The 15,505-nt window shown below is 43.6% G+C and overlaps 1 long non-coding RNA gene across 1 annotated transcript in view; it reads left to right on the top strand.

Moving 5' to 3' along the window:
* LOC308182837 overlaps positions 1-15,505 on the top strand; it is a 27,448-nt gene extending 11,943 nt beyond the window's left edge. Inside the window, exons 2-4 of the long non-coding RNA XR_013942117.1 lie at positions 11,220-11,315; positions 12,350-12,567; positions 14,504-15,505. This is a non-coding gene — a long non-coding RNA (uncharacterized lncRNA). The remainder of the gene's footprint in view (positions 1-11,219; positions 11,316-12,349; positions 12,568-14,503) is intronic.

The raw sequence follows: 15,505 nt of genomic DNA, 5'->3' as shown, positions 1-15,505 counted from the left end.
GCCTTGGGTCCCTAAAAGTCAGATCTCTCCCCTATTCAGGTACTAGGGATTTTATGGAGGAGTTTTCCTTCAAGTTTCTTAACTTTGACTTCATTTTTTATTTTGGATTGCATTTGATGCGTTTTTAACCTTCATGTGGATTTGGGAAAAAAAATCACTTCCCCATGCATTTTCAGCAACAGCACTTACCTGAACAGCTTGTGTAAATTGTTTGTCTTGTGCCAATTACAAGCTTCCATATGGGAGTGATAACAAGATTTATGACATGCCTGATACCTGGTGTATCGCATCAGTCAGAAGTAAAGTTAACTTTTTCTTCATCCCTTTAATTTCACTGAAGAAAAACTAAGACATATATGAAAAATTTTCTGTACTTCAGCATTACTTCGGGAAAGGGTGTCTTTCATCGGGCTGGCAGAACTGGTCTCACTGCACACATAACGTTCCAGCAGTGTTTTACGTTATATAATTCATAAGCTTAAAATTGCATCATTTGAGATGCTGTGAGGTACCACAGTCACCGGCAGATGACTCCATTTGTCGTAAGAGATAGAACATATTAATAGAAATAACTAACATGGACCATTTCAAGCCATACGTTTAAGCTGTTAAGAGTAGGGAAGAGAACCCAGAAACATGCGTTACTGCTTCAACAGGACCAAGAGCAAACACATTCAAATTAGGGACTGGCTTCCTGTGAGTAGAGTTCATACCTCCTTAAGCTATGTTTATATTTAAAAACAGAACTGCATCTATTTCTCAATTTACGTTTATTTGTCTTTTTCCATGGCATTCTTCACTCTTAAAACATTAAGATGTTGAATTGCATCAGGAAAGGTTTCACCCTGAGTTTCTTCTGTTTGTTAGTTTTTTGAGAACTGGATTGTGTCCTGGAGCTTGAATAGAAACCTTTTCATGTGCATATAAATATCAGAGATTTCATGATATATGCCATATGCAAGAACATATGTTGACTGTATTCAGCATCTCTGTGTGTCGTGTGTTGCCCATTACCAAGATACTAGAACCAAGAGGATCGAGAGGTACAGGGAGTGTATTGGACACCAAACGAGAATGCTAATGCTGGCAGCGAGGGGCTATGTGAAAGCAAATGTGTACTTGGAAGTAGTGACAAGCCCTCCAGGAACACAGTTGTGTTGTCCTTCAGATCTATTAGTAAAGACGGTGAGCTGGAAAATGAGAGAAGACGGCTAACATAACTTCACCTTTTTCATTTATAATTTTTAACTGGGAACTGGGATTTACAATCCAGCAGAGAGGAATAGCTGGTAGATGGAAAACAGGAGTGTGTATCATACCGTGCTGTTCACTGACTTGTAAAAACAACTACCCTGTACTTCTTCCTAATAATTCATGATTTAGAATGTTTTCTGGGTCATTTTGGTGGGTTTCACATTTCTCTAGGTAGTTATTGTTTTTGTCTGGGGACAAATGCTAGAGACGCAAGTTAGAAAGTGCTTGGCAACAAAGCTCTCCATGTGCCATTGTCTGGATGCAATATTTACATTGATGCACCTTCTTAAAGGTATGTCTTATAGCAAGTTAATTCAACTGGGAAAGGCCTGTAGGCATTGCCATAGCTCAATATTCACAAAGTATTGAGCTGGTTTTACTGCTTACAAACAATCTGTAGTGAGATTCCAAGTTGAAAGTACAAAAGCGATGGTTTAAAATTCTGTGGCTGGAATTTCATTCATTTTTTCACTGAAGGGATTGTTGATTTTCATGTGAATTACAAAGTAAAGACGAGAAGTGCTATAAAAGGCAAATTCCTTGTTCCCTGTGAACCAACAAACCACGGTAGGACACGGGAGGATCCCACTGTTGGGAGCACTGATGTTCTTGGGTTTTGTTGTTTGGCCCTGGGGTGAAGAAGTGCCAGAAATGGAGCCCACGTGAGAAGCCAGGCTGCAATGCTGGACAAGTGCATAGACACCCTTGAATCCTGCCAGTGAAGCACTTGTCCCTTGGCTTGGCAAGATGTGGCATGCCCAGAGAGGAATATATTTGTGCCTGTGCCAGAGCTGTAATCATCATGTGGGTTCCCAGCGTGTCTCAACACTCCAAGCTGAGCCCTGTTTCAAAGGTAAAACAAATGTGTTTTGCTCAGATTTCTAGCTGTTGGCCTAGGAAATAGTGAGTGTCCCTTCTGAAGTATTGTCTCTTGTGTCTTCAGAAGTATTAAGATGTATTTTGATTCTGTTTTAAGGCAATGTCTACTTGCAAGTGTTGCAGAAGGACAAACAGGAGAATATTTTGCTGTTATTTAACACACCGAGGTGTTTATTCACACGTACTCTGAAGACTGCAGGCTCACTGTCGGTACGTGTGCTCAGATTCTCAAATCTGTTCAGGTTGTGCAGGGAAGGTGAAAATATTTGTAAAAACTTCTGGAGTAAAGAAACAATTTAATGGTTTTGCTTTCGTTTATCTTCTTGACAGTGTGTACCTTTCATAACAGCACAGTTTTATTTAAATGCCTTCCATCTTGCATGAATTAGGGCGTGCATTACCAAAAAAGCAGCGTGCAGTTTGAGAAGTACCTAAAGATGCAGGAGTGTGTGGGTGGGAGATCTGTGCTCGAGTTTGCTTTCACAGGGCGTAGGAGCTTGCTGCTTGCTCAGGGAAGGCCAGCAGAGGGAGCACAGCAGCCTCTGTGCTTAGGTCTTTGCTTGTTCATTCATTGCTTTCACAGCAACAAAAATACTCAGAGATTTCAGAGAACAGTGTGTGTCTCAATGTCCTATCAGGCCTGTCTCTAGCTAGAGAGAAGTGTGTTGTGGCTTTTCATTTTGTAATGTAAACATAAAGCAAAAACGAAGAACAATCTGAACTACAGGTGATAGTTTTGTAGTGCTAAAATCGTCTTCCAAAGGTGGGATAGAACCACAGATGAGCTAGGCAAGGTACCCAAATGAGCTGTGGGCTTCCCTTGTGCTGTCAGAGCCTTTAAAATGAGGCTTTGCAGCCAGCTCTCTCCAGTGGCTGTTGCAGCCGTTAGGCTGAGGACATGTTCTGGGTTGGGAACTTCCCTCATGTGGGAAGTTCTGGGGAGTCCTCGCTTCCTTACTCAGGAGAGAGGAAAAACTCTGAGAAGAGGGAAAAGCCAGAATCAAATCTTACCCTTTTCCTTCTTAGTTGAATTCAGAGATGCTAAACCATAACTCACAGGCCACCAGTGGTGAACAATACACTTCTATAGACATGGAAGAAGCCAAATGAAAAACACAGGCAGTATTTTGACATTGATAAACACTGGCCATAAACCGCTCTTTGAGTGCCTACAGCACTCATCTTCCCATGATCAGCAGATTGCATGTTCTGTTTTATGTAGTAGTTTATGGAGGTCATAGAAAGGTATATTTCTGTGCTTTTTTATGGTTTTTCTTTCTTGTTCATCACAGGTGAATAGGAAATTCTGAAAACCAATAAGATTGGGTCCCGGCTTTTAAGATGGCGCTCTAAATGATGAGCTGTAGTCTGCCTTACTCGAAGTGCCATGTTGACTTGATATCCCCAGGGACCTGGCACAGTCACCACTGTTGTAGTCTGTTTCAGTGAAAGTTTTAGCTCAGTTTTATAAAAGGAATTGCCCTAAGCTTATGGGTTTTGAAGCTAATGTATTCCTGGGGTGATTTTTGTGTATGCACATGAGATAACAACAGATGAAATATATCATTTCATACATTCATTTCAATGTACCATTTATTTCTTCCTCTGAAGAAGAGAGAATTAGGCTTGGGGGAAGTGTCTGGTCTTGTTATTTCTAGCTAGGGAGTTGCTTCTCAGATTTCTACAACAATGCAGTCATTTGTATTCTGTCACTTTCTAATTTGCCCATTCAAAACATTTTCACATGGGTCATTGAGAAGCCATGAGTGTCTCTAATGTATCCAGAGAAATCGTGGGTTACTGGAAATAGTGAGCTACAAAGGTACGTCTTTCACAGCAGGCTGTCAGCTGCTGAACTAGCAACTCCCTACCCAAGGAAAGTTCACAAAGATGAGACGAATTTGCATGTTTCTTGTGAATGGGGTGGGGTGCAAGACTCTTGAGGAAAAAAAAAGAAGTCACAAATGAAACACGGGGTCTAGAACTTGGTTATTCTTCTTGCTATTTTATCTTCCTGCTTCTTATTGCTGTTAATGTGATCTGTTACTCAATACTTATTGAACTTGGTATAAAAAGAGTAAGGAAATTTGAACTTTCTCCTCTTCACAACTGTTGGGGCTGCCCAAGGGTACAGTCAGGACTGGAAGTTGGTGTAGAAGCACAGTACAACTTTCTTCTTTAAATGTGCTGATATTTTCAATGCTTCATTTGCAATCTTATATGATTTACAGGAATTTGTAAATTCTAGTCATTTGTTCAAACAGTTGCTGTCTTGGTGCTCTCATCATTCTCAGGCAAACCTTTTTTCCTTTTAAAATGCTCTCTAATGTGCTGGTCTAATCTGCCAAACCAGTATATCTAGAGCCTGCACAGCCAACCTGTAGTTTGCAGTCCAAATCTAGTCCTCTAGCACAACATATCCAACCTCATTCCTGAAATATGTCACAGCCCGTCAAGGGGCAGAGGCAAGCTAGCTCTTCAGGCTGTGCAATAGATGAAAAAGGAACAGTTAGAAGAGGGCTGTGAGTATGGGCCTACGTGAAGCTAAAGTTGGGTACGCAGGAAGAGAAGTCAGTAATACAAAGGTACATTTACCCCAAAGCACCTACACAAATATAGGAAAGAAGGCTTTGGGGTAGAGTTTCACTTGTAAAATAAACAGTATGTGTCATACGTGTTTCTGAAGAATTCAGTCCAGAAGCAGCATTGTGTGGTCAGCAAGTGTTGCCATACACAGCCTCTGGAAGGGGGTTGGCCATTATTTGTCTGAAGTCGCTCTTAACGGGCAATGGCACGATGCTGTTTTGCACAGAAAACTTGGGGCTTGGGGCTTTTGCTTTTTGATGATGAAAAGCGGGTCACTGGACTAACGTGACTGCACAGTAATTGACAACCGATACAGCAGGCTTAGATGTTGACTAGTGAGATACTTCTCACTGTAAGACTGCTAAGGTGCCACAGCCAGCTGTTTACTGTCTGGATGACCTCTATTGGAAAGTGATTAAAAATGAGTCAGTTGGTTGAATGTGGGTTGCTCAGACAGATGATCTTCTTTTCTTTTTTTTTTTTTTAACGCCGTGATGTCCTTACATTGATGTCACGTCACCCAGGAGTTCTGCTAACAGAAAATGACAGTTTGCGAGCACAGAAGTGGTGAGCGTTTCAGCTGAGAATGCCAAGATGCTGCCTCACAGCTTGCAACAGCTGCTAGCAGAGCAAGTCAGGATCTTTAGTCACAGCTTGCAGAGCCGAAGGCTGAGACTGACGAAGTGATGGCTCATGGTTTACAAGACCTGACAGCCAGCGACCAGTGCTCTGATGCAGATTGACCTCAGTGTTTGGTATTCCCATCAGGAAGTGTGCTAGCAGATTTGCAGGAAGGAAGCAAAGTTGAAATTGTCAATAGTTGAAATGGACATTGAAAACTGGGGGCTTCAGCAGCTTAGTGGAAGATAAGAGTGAACCATGTTTTAAGATGACTATTTTAAACTGTTTTTTCATTTCTGTAGATTGTACAGAGCTGCACCAGCAGATAAGGTAGGAATCTATTGAAGCATTTAATGGAGAATGTTGTCTCTCCCTCTTTCCTTTTCCACTTTAAAAGGTGGGTAAGGAGGAAGAGCTTCCTCTACTCAATTGTTCATACCTTTAGAGAGATTTCAGAGAATCTGTATGCATTTCATTTTTCATTTGTATTTCCTTACGAAACTCTTTTCTTTAGCAATAGTGATTATGTTTGTGTGCTGCAGCAGAATTCAGAGAAGGCTTACAGGGTAAGAGAAAATGGTCTTGAAATAGTTCAGGGTGTTACACAACTGAGATGTTTGAGCTGCGATACGAAGTTGAAAACAGCATTTTGCCTGTGGAATTTGAAAATCACATGGGCTTATGTGCAACCCGGAGCAGTGTGAAATCTTAACCCCTACAGACCTTGCACTTGGCCTCAGACTGAAAATACGCAGGATCAGGAAAAACTTGTTTTCATATTTGTCAAAGGCATGTGAAGGGGCTTGGCCCAGTGTCTGTGCCTTTGCCACTGGTCTCTCTGCCTTGGTCCTGCACCGGGCTCCACACCTGTAAGCCAGCATCCCAGATCAGTCACCCAGGTGCTCTGAGACACCGCAGGTCAGGTCGGCAGTGAGCAATCTGAAAGGTAAAGTGCAGAGCTAAAGAAAGTGCCGGTGTCGTAGCATGACAAAGGAGCATGACGAGCGTTAGAAATTCCCAGAGCTGTTTCGCAGCAGTTTGTGAAAGCCCAGCTTTCTGGAAGCCCCTTTTGGTTGTACCCTGCTCTCCTACGTTACTTGTGCTTCTGCCATGAGGCAGAAAGTCACGGTGAAAAAACTCCCTTGCCACTTAGCTCCGTCCGGAGTTTTACGTGCTGCAGATCAGTACACGTGTGCTGGTGGCATCAGAGGGAGGAATGGGCGTGGAGAGAGGAAGGTGGCCGTGCTCTCTTCGGAGCTTTCCGTGAAAGCAGCACGAGCGAGGCGCTCTGCTGCTGCCTGCGCCGCTGCCATCGCCTCCCTTCCAGCAGCGCTGAGCGCATCCCCGTGCGTGGGCAGTTTCACCTCGCGCCCTCAGTCCTGGGGCAGTTGGTGCTGTCGGAAAATGGAGCCGTACCTTTCACCTACTTCCCTCTTGGGAAAATGCCCTTGACTGTGATTTACACTGGATAGTGCTTGGCTGCTGCCGAGAACCAGTCCAACCGCTCATTCGATGCAAATCGGTGTGAAGTCAGTTCAGTAAGAAATCCAGAAAGTTAGAGGAGTGGGGATGTGTTCCAGGGGCCGTGTGGCTCAGGGAAGCCAGCAAGGAATTAAGGCAGCCACGTTCAGTGACTAACTGGTTTTTATATAAAGTGACTTGGGCCCTCATTCAATGAATGCTGTGTTCAGCATATTTAAAATAAGTTCACGTGTGAATGTTGTTTGGAATTGGGATCATGGCTGCTACTTTCTGCTTCCTGACAGTGTTATCTATATTAGTAACACAGGCATAGGGCTTTGTCTTAAGGCATTTTTCATTCATTCCATAATTCTAAAATAATTAGGAAATAGCTGACAATAGATGCTCTGATTAGAAATAATGACTAGGTAATATTTGCTCAAGTAATATAATGTCTGGCTCTGTACTCTGTCACCAGTAGTTTCTATATAAAACTTGTTTCCGTACCTTGCAGCACTTAGGAGTTTGTAAAGTATTAGTCACTGTTGGGAGAGAAAGAAGACGGGATTCTAGGCCTCATGGCATGGAAGCATAGACACGATGTTCACGTCGTTTTTGAATTTTCTTCTCCTCGTGGTCCTTTTGACTTCGGAAGACGCTCAGGACAGCATGGTTAACATTTTGTAAAGGCACTTCACAAAGACTGTATGTTGTTAGATGTAACATCTTCTGAAGTGTTCTGTAGTCTTGTTTTGGTGAAGCATTTATATTTAACAGCTTCAAAATGTTATCTTCAATAGAAGATGCTAGCTGAGTTAGATTTTTTCCCTGTACATCTCCTTTGGTAAGTTGTCTGAGGTACTTTATTATTTACTGTGCTCTGCTTGAGGAAGGCCCCTGGAGGTTGCAGGGACTTCTTAGTATAGTAAAGGTTTACAAATACCCCTAGGTAGCGAGTGACCTGTGTCCACCCTGTGCTAGGGTGGTTTTTTCCACCAATAAATCTAATAACGTTTGACAAAGGCGGCCAGGAGCATCATCTCTACTCTGTAGATGGAGAAACTGAGTCACAGAGGGGCAATAAATCAACGGGGAAACCTGGAGTGCTATTCTGGCACTGTGGTGACTTGCTCACGACGTCATGGTCCCCGTTTGGTGTTTGTACCCGTTGTGTTTGCTGGCTGCCACCGCAGGCTCGCAGGGGGCTGGGTGGACCTGCAGCAGCGCCCTGTGGAGCGGTGCAGAGCGGAAGGCGGTTTGCTGGGGACGTCAGGCTGTGCCACAACCCGAGTGCTCTCATAGGAAAATCAATAGCAGCAGTAAGGTCCTGGGGTATAAAGAGACGTGAGCTTTCTGCTTGCTCGATTTGTGCCCCTTCACCGTATAATTTGCTTGATAGCTGCAAAATGTAATAAGATCTCCTACTATAAAATTGCTTAGGACAAGATACAGCTCATCTAATTTAACGCCGAGGCTACAGTAGTCACTCAGATTGTCTGTATAGCCAAAGGGAAGAAGGAAGCACCTCCAGACAGCAATTCGTTTCATTTGTGTTAAGCATATATGAGATAATGATAACCCTGTAGAGGCGTGCTGTTCTCTGCCTGCAGAGAGGAGGAGCCTGGAAGAATAATTCACATGAAATACCTAGCTTTTAGTGGAGATGAATCCTGTCCTTAGGAACAAATGCATATCAATGAGGCCAGGTGACGTGTTTTAAATATTGAAACAAGTATTTTCCAAGCGTGCGGTCTGTTAGGATTTGGCTTTTGTGTCTGGGCATGTATGAATTAGTCACAGGTGTGGGCACGTGTGGTCCTTGGGCTTCCTTTTAACACATTTTGCTAGCGATTGAGCTGCAGCCTGTCACATCAATTTGCCATGGAAAGATTTGCTGCTAATAGTGATTTTTACCAAGAGTGGCTCCTGCGTGTCCCATCAAGTTTTGCTTTAAGAGTCAATTATTTTGAGTGCATCTGGGGTGAGAGGATTTGTGAACAAGCTAACTAGGAAGGAAAGGCTGCCTGTGTCACCCGAACCATGCTCAGTATGCAAAGTTTTACAAGAAAGAAGGTAGGAGCTGAGGTCTGTTGTGAGCTACATGCAAATAAGCTTAATGCTAATATAAACACACAAAAAAAGCTGAAATATCTCGACAAGATCTCTGCTTTTGATGAGAGGGAAAGCAAATGGAGGCATCTTGGTGTAGTGAGTCTGCCCCAGGTGGCTCCAAGGGCTGGGGAGGTCGGGTCTGTCCTGGAGAAGCGCCGAGGGCTCCGCGTCTTTCTCTGCTCGCAGGAGGGATGACTCCAAAGCCAGCAAAGCTGTAGGAGATGCCATAGTGAAGGACTGTGCCCTGCAACACCTGCTGATGATCTCGGTAATCCTGTGAGGAGATGGGCGAAGCAGGGGATAGTTACAGCATCCTGTCAAATGAGCTGTATCACGCCCTCCTCGCTGCTGTGCAGCCTGTCTGCAGGTATTTGCAGCTCACATACGGGGCACAGCTGAAGTGTTCAAACCCAGCTTCCTGCTTCAGAAGTCAGTTCTGATGCGTTGTGGTGTGTCGTGTACCTCGCTGTACTGTGCCTGCCGCTTCCTGGCGCTTTTCCGGGGCGACGTGATGGAGATGGATGTGGAAGCGTAACCGTACCCTGCAACAGGAGGCAGGCAGGGCTGGGGCTGCTGGCAAATGAACCAGCTCCAGAGCTGGAAGCAGCACAGCCACGTCAGCACTGTGCTTGTGGTAATAAGCTCTGCTGCATCACAGCGGTAATTGGTATTTGCGTAGCGCTTTGCAAATATGAAAGAATTGCTTAAATGCAAATGATAAATAGGTTGGCTTCCAGACCGTCTGTATGGCTTGCCCTCTCAGCTAATCAGGCATTCAGGCAGTTGATATGGATTTAAAATAAAAGATGGAGTCAATCAGCTTTTTTTTTTTCAGTTTGGTTCGGACTAGACAGTTTTATTCCTTTTCAAGGGTGTAGATGAGCTGTGAAACCATCTGAGTGTAGAGAGCTGTTAGTAGAGGAATGTGCAGCATTTTGGGATCGTGATTCCAGGAGGTGCCTTAAAAGCCATGGAAACAGCCATGCTCTGGTTTACTTAATGTGCGAGCTGTTTTATGATGAGATTTACTGTGCTTGGTGCCATAATGATCATTTTACTTGAGAACTTTTCATCCTTCTTGATGCTGATGAGAATTTAAATTTGGAAATGTGCAGAACTTAGTTACTGACTTGGGGTTTTGTTGGACACTATCCACCTGCTTTTTAGCTGGCAATAGTAAACTTGATCTTTGTAATTGTTTTAAACTGTAGTGCAATTTGGGCAGCCAGGACACTATAGACAGATAATGCATTAGGAATGACTAGAAAAGTTCCAAAATGTGTCTCCTAAGAAAAATGTAATCATGGCAAATTAAAATACATGAGTTAGTATTTTCTTCCATGGAAGTGAAGCCTGATACTTTGATAGTTCACATGCACATAATAATACCTCCTTTACAGCTATTTCAGGACCTTGAAAATTTCCACTATCTGGAAAAAGGAGGTTTTGTAATCACAGCATGTAGAAATTTATGTTACTGCATCATTTGAAATAAGATTACTCTTTAACATAATGTATTTTAGGATTAATAATTTCAGAAGATTTAAAGCATCCATTCAAGAAAGCTGCCTGGGACGATAACCATCTCTATTGGGTTATCGCAGAAAATCAGCATTGCATTCAAATATTACTGTCTTGCAGTATCATCCTGAAGTGTATTATTCAGCTGCTGAAGTGATACTGCAAAATGAGTGTCATTTTGTCACAAAATGCACGTAAAACTAAACATCAGAAAGGATAAATTATATGCTATACTAGTAGGAGAAGAAAAAACTAAAATCCAATAGTGAAACAGTTTTTTGAGGTCCACAAGAGTTGAGAAAGGGAAAATAGCATCGTAAGGAAACCAGTTGTAATAAATTACCACTCCTGTGGGAATTGTTTTGTACTCTGAAAAGCAATTCTGTGATTTCTTCTCACCAGAATGATTAATGGACTGATTCTGCAAGAGGTAGCATGCTTAAGCAAAAGATAAGTACAAAAAAAGGAAAGCTTAGTGGTTTTGCAGCTGCCCATTGTGAAACTGGGTTCTCTAAGAAAGAGACAAAAATGAGGATACTTGCATGAGGAGTTGGACCAATGAAATACAGCAGTTTAATTTTGATTCAACAGGGAAAACTGGGACCACATCACAAGGCTGTATCATCCCCATGCTGACTTACGCTCTTTCCTCCAAAGTCACCTTAGGTGCTTAACTACACAATTAAAGCCTAGCCACGACAGGCTGGCCCTCTAAGCGGAGGTTTCACCAGCTGGATTCAGTCTCCTGCTCAGAATTACCTTTAAGTTTTTGTCTTTCTCCACAGACTCCATGAAACCAAGATGTGTTTATCCCTCGTGGTGGCTTCAAGTAGCACATTCACATTGAAGAGCATTCCAGTTCTGCTTCCTACATGCTGCGGGTCAGTACCATTTCCCATTTGCCTTTGGACACCTCCCTGGTTGTTACCAGCTGCCTCGTGCTTTTGTGGTAGCTGCCTGTACGATTGTGTCTCTTGTGATAGAGCTCTAATCTAGTATAAAACATCTAGTTTGGCACCTGGTGATAATTTATCCTATGAAATATCTGGATGTATTTTTTGCCAGTAAAAATTCTGAAAGCCAATTCATTTGGCTGATGGAGTGGCACTGCTGAAATGTTCAATGTGAGAGGAAAGCCAGGCATGTGTCCAGGGTTTCTAGGTGAATCGGCCCAATTCCCAGGAGCTGTGCCATGTGCAGTGATTGTAAGTTGCACAGATGGTTTTCAGCACTCCCAGCCTCCTGCAGGAAGTGTCAGTGATGGCCTTTGCTTTTGGTTTACACAAACCCTATTACCTAGCAAGAGCAAGTTGTAAATCAGTTCTTGACAAGTCTGAAATGAATGAATCCCTTTCCTGTTAAAGCAGGTGGCCTTCCAGAGCATATAAATGTCTACCGGGTTCGCTGTTCTGGATCAGTGTCTGATTTGCTTATGCTTGGTTTCCTTATGGAGATGAGTCAGAGACTAAAGAGTTTCAGTCTAGTGAGGAGCAGAGTACCCATTTTAAGTAGCTGTGCTTTCTTGATTTCTCCTGAGAGGAGATAGCAGGGACTGAACGTTTCAGCTGATACCGTTGATATTTCACACAGTAATCTTTGAGATGGAAAGTATCAGAACAAAATTACAAGCCCCTACTGCAGCAAGCCAACCAGATAATGCCTCGACATTCCCGAGTTGTTGGGGGTAGATGGACTCTGCTTCTTCTGCAGCCAGCACCGTTCCTGTGCCTTTTGTGTAAAGCGTTCTCCTGGTTCCCTCAAATGTGCACATTAAAGTTCCTCTGTTCATTTTTTGCATTAGCTTGTGGTGCTCTCAGTACTGCATTTCCTGATGTAGTTTCTCTTTTTATGTTTCTTGCTTACCGAATGCTTTTTAGCTGGAGGTTTCGCTTTGTAAATTGTTCTGTTCACGCAGTGCAATATATACCGGTCTGACAGCAGTTATTTACAATCTAAAGGTAAGTTCCGAATCTTCAAAGCTGCCCATCATGTGGTTTGATTTTCAAAACTGGAGAAGTGCTGTCAGTGGAAAACGTGTTGCTTGCAATTGTACATCTGGCCTGGGCATACGGCTGCCTCCTGCTGTGACCTTACAAAGTCCATTACGTGGGCAGAGCCTTCTGTAGCATCACGGTAAGCGTGAATATGCATTTTCTTATGTGCATTTCTCCTTTTTTTTTTCCCTTCAGAACAAAACCTGGCTGCAATACTAGCACATTAGGCAGGAGAGGGAGCTTTTACCTTGAGATGGCACATCACTGGCTGTGATTAATTCCTTTGGTTTTGTGAGCGTGGGGTGCCGTTGCATTATACAGCATGTTTATGGAGATAATCCACTTATCAGCCCAAGCACACATTCTCTCTTCACTAGACGACAAATTAGTTCTTTCCTTACTGAGAGAGATTATAAGGGCTACCCTAACCTAGAGGAACAGGGGAGGGCATGGCACGAAGCTGATAACATCAGAATCAAAAGTAGGAGCAGGAGACAAAAAAGAAATGCATTGAAAAATGGCTACAAAATACAAGCAATCTGCTGCAGCAACTCATTCATCAAGGGGATTTGGCCTTGCCCCACTCTAATCTAAATTGAATCTAATTTAGATTCCAAGCAAGGGGTGGGAATCCTTTCCTGAACCAAAACAAGCCTTGCCACCTCCTACCTTTTCATTACTCATTCCTTAATTTGTTTGGGTTTGTTATGTAGGACGCTCAGGAAGAATAGCTTAAAGCTGTGTGTGCCTGTGCTGAATCTGATGGTGTGACCACTGCTTTGCTGTACGTTGGGTTGACTTTTTGAGGCAGTAAGAGCACCCAGAGCTGGCAGCGTGCCTCTGCCTGGGGCCCCCAGGAACTTAGGCGTGAACATCTTTCTCTTCTTCCCTGAACGCACGCTTACTTGCACTGCTACTTGACCTAGTCTGGGGGAGTCCATTGCAGCCTCGGGCTCGAGCAGTTTCTCTGTTTTTTCACTCTAAAAATCCTCTCTGCTGGTGCCCAGATGCATCAAGGCCGCCCCAGAGGAAGGGACTGGCAGGTAGTTTTCTTCATTTTTGAGATATTCTTGCTGACCTACTTTCTGTTCTTGCATTATACATTGATAAACAGCAAAGCTCAGCCTCCTGGTTTGTGCATGTCTGAGAAGACCAAATGGCGTAAATCCTTCTCTGAGGCTTGTCAGGGCTCCCAGCACCTGAGCTGAGTTCAGACTGTGCTCCAGGCTGAGATCCTTTTTTTTTTTTTTTTCCTCCAAGTCTTTATTCAGTGCTCTGTTGCTGATTCCCTCTTAAACTGCATGCCCTATTTTTTCTGAGACTACGTCCTGCGGAGTGCGAGGTTAGGAGATTTGGGCATTGATTCCAGGAGGGATTTCTGTAACATGGGGCACGTCAGGACGCTGCCTTGGAGCACGTCCCAAACCTTCACGCTGCCTCGCAATTTTCCAGCTCCTTGCCTGATTCTTTGACCTGTGCCACTCAGTGGTTTGCCTCCCTTGCTCCCAGAAGCCCAGCCCAGTTCTGAGGCATTTATTATCCTACAAATACTCTGCCACCGTACAGAAATCTCCTGTGAACCTGTGGATATGTGCTGCATAGTCTGGTCACTGTCAGAGTGCCAGAAATTTTGTGGTGTCTACATATTTAGTTCCCATAGACTGAATTTGTCTCCTGCCGCTCCCGAAGAATGTGCCTCAATCTGCCCAAAATGGTAGCTTGAGCAGGTTGTTGGGCCCCGAAGGCTCAGGATGTGGAGAGCTTAGGGCATGGAAAAAACCTGCCTGCAAGTGGTGGGAGGGAGCACTGCTTTGAGGAAGGGGAAAACTGAGTGGCAAAGCAGGGATGGCAAGAGTGGCTTGGGAGAACTTTGGAGGCAAAGAGAATTAAATGATGGGGTCAGGGGGTATCAGGGTGCCACTGAGAATTTGCTGGAAGAAAAAGGAAATTACTACCTTGCAGAATTGAGGGCATATAAAGAGCTAAACATGTACAGTGAACCAGAGCACCCGTAGGTTATATACTTGAAGTCCTAACTGATGGTTTTCTGCTGTCTTTATCTTCATGCTTATCAGGACTGAGACCTTTTTGCAGCCTGCCAGCCTCCTTATGGAAAGTGTTAAAAGCCACGTGAGAGAGGTGGGTGCAGTAGGCTGGTAATGGGAGTAAGGATTATGGGCCTGCTGCTTCCCTTCCGCTTCCGAGAACTGAACCAAAAAAAAAAAAAAAAAAAAAAAAGAACCTCTATCACATGTGAACTGTGCTCTAGACTGCTTCAGGCAAGGGCTGGGAAGTTTTTGTTCTGGTTGCAGAAGGAAATTCCAGTCGAAACCAAGACTGGGTTGGCCTCATTAGAGCAGGACACAGGTGGCAAAACATCTCCTTTCCTGAGATTCCTTGAGTGAGTATTGGGGTCTGCTATTTAATGCATCCAGCCAGTTTTCATGATCCAATGATTGTGCTGTCTTCTCCAACAACCTGCTGTAGTGATGCCCTGTTCTCTCTTCTTGTTTTTCTCTCTGACATCCTCACTCTGCTGCTGCTCAGCACTTCAGTACTGATGAGAGTACTATTTTATTACATTTTGAGCTGAAAGGAATTTGCAGTTTGGTGCTCAGGAATGTAGGGACACCCCATTAAATAGTAATTGGTGGAACTGACTGATGTTGTTCAAATTGTGATTTTTTTATTTTTGGGGTGTGTATAAAAATCATATATTTTTAATTTATTTTACAAACTTTAAATATTTTTTTTTTCAAAACAGCTGAAATTAACAAGTAACTGACACCCTCTTGCTGATCAGCTTTTCTGGCTGCTCCAGTAAAGGGCAGGTGGAACTTCCCATTGGAAAGCCTGAGTTCTGCTCCAGTACACTGGGCCAGAGAGGGTTGCTGTCTGGGAGCTATTTGTGTGGGTTCTGTGAAATACACTGTGGGCTTTTGTCTTTTCTGTGATAGTGCTTCCACGTGAATAGGAAATGGTGCTGCTGTTAGTGTGATTGCATCCCTTTGGGTGACAATGTCATTATCAAAACTAGAACAAGTCTTGGAGATAGCTCCTTCTCACAGCAGGGTATT

The sequence above is a fragment of the Anser brachyrhynchus genome (assembly GCF_964034855.1).
Source record: "Anser brachyrhynchus genome assembly, chromosome: 25".
In the NCBI taxonomy this organism is placed as follows: Eukaryota; Metazoa; Chordata; class Aves; order Anseriformes; family Anatidae; genus Anser; species Anser brachyrhynchus.
Note: the sequence above shows the minus strand (reverse complement) of the source record. Positions and strands in the feature narration are given on the sequence as shown.